The sequence below is a fragment of the Cebus imitator genome, unplaced genomic scaffold (genome assembly GCF_001604975.1).
Source record: "Cebus imitator isolate Cc_AM_T3 unplaced genomic scaffold, Cebus_imitator-1.0 Scaffold801, whole genome shotgun sequence".
NCBI lineage: Eukaryota > Metazoa > Chordata > Mammalia > Primates > Cebidae > Cebus > Cebus imitator.
The window spans coordinates 461,290-463,128 of NW_016108116.1; positions in this window are offsets into that span (position 1 = coordinate 461,290).

The following is a 1,839-nucleotide window of genomic DNA, read 5'->3' on the forward strand; positions in this document are numbered from 1 at the left end:
TAGAACCCAGGTGTCCTCACCAGGAGGAAGAGACAATGCCGGAGAGGAGAGGCACCCTGGGGGATCTAAGGCAAAGTGGAGTGTGGGTCAATTGGCTTGTTCAGAGCATTCATTTTGGCCTCAGACATTCCTGAGTTTGAATCCTGCTTCCCCAGATAGCAACTGGTATGGTGGTGGGGAGCTATAAAGTGATAGAGGCACAATGGACCAAAGACGTGAGGGGCAAAATCAGAGAAAGAGACAGGGAGTCTATAGAGGCTGTGAGGACATAGTTTTCAAATTAAAGTACATCTGAGGGCCATTGCGTCAGTATCTTAACGACTGTGGTATTTACTCTAAGCTCCAGAGTAGTTTCAGGGAGGGAGTGATCCACCTTAGCTGGGGTGGCAAAGGGAAATTAGCCTAGCTGTGAATAATACTTCATGGAGTGGTGATGATGAGGCCAACAATGGGGAAGCTTGTGAACACTGAATGGGCAGTGATTGAACAGGATTTTGCAAATTGCAATTACATAAACTATGTAGTATTTTTACACTGCATTTTATTATCACATTAGAGATGCATTGCTTCTGAAACACCACATTTAAAAATGGGACAAATCTTTTAAAAATACGAATTAAAATGATCACAAAATGCTATTGTTTTTTATAAACATTGATGAAAATTTTGTGTCTGATTATCCTGTTACAGGGAAGCTTATAAGTGATGAAATCTCCATTAGAGGATGAAACAGGTAATATTCACGGGATGAAAGGAGCACCTGTGAGAAGAGGTTTATTCGCGGGGCTGTGGAGAGGGGGAGGGGCATGAGGAGAGAGGCCTGCTTGTGCAATAACTTTGTCCCCTTGGTATTCACGATTTATCCCCTCTTCTTTCCAGCTGTTGTTTTTTGATGTGGAAGCTGGCAAATATTTAATGTCCTTTCTTTTTGTCACCACCAAAGTCCCTATCTCTGTGCCTCAATATTTTGCCTAGGCTGAGTGTCTTCTCTGTGTTTATTAAATACAGTGTCCACTCACCTCCAGAGGTTGAGAGGCCAACTGAGGAGAGGGCTACTGTGTTTCACTCTGTGATGCATGCAAAATTGGGAACTGTCTCCTTTGGACCAGTTTTGAATGTGAATTCCCAAGAGAAGGAACTTTGTCTCTCTGATTCCCTGTTGTGTCCCTAGTGCCTACAGTCAAGCACATAATCAGTGCTCAATTAAAATGTGTCGAGTGAATAAATGGGTCCAGGGCTCAGGACCTGGTATTGCCCAGATGAGGTTTGGGGCATCTGTTTTTCTCTACTGCTGGAAACTCCCTTATTGGGCTCCATTTCTGAGAGATCGTTTTATACTTCTAGATTCCCAGGATCTCATTGGTTTGCCAGCAAGTTATTTTATTTGTTGGCTCTGCTCTGTTTTCTCTCCACTCAGATTAGATTCAACCATAGCCAGAACCCCTCACTCTTCAGTGTAGTGGAATGAGGTGCTCTGGGCCAGCAAGCTTGTTCTGCAGCCCCTGTCAGGTGGCAGACTCTGATTCTCCAGTTATGTCCAGCCTGTGGCATGCTGCTTCCAGGTCTGCACAGAGATGCTGGGTCTGCATGTGAGTATTGCTCACATTCCAGGTGTGGAGCTTTGTAGGCGACATCAGGCACGGCACACTCTTCCCTGGGGGCCAGGCCTTTCACCCCCTTCACTGTCCCTGGCTGAGAGCTCTCCAGTGATTTCAAACTGAACTTAAACCAATGGCCCAAATCCATGCCTCCTGTTTCAATTTCAATTTCAACAAAGGTTTTTGGTGTTTTTTTTTTTAATACCCGTTGATGCATTTCTGAATATCTGATATTAAACTT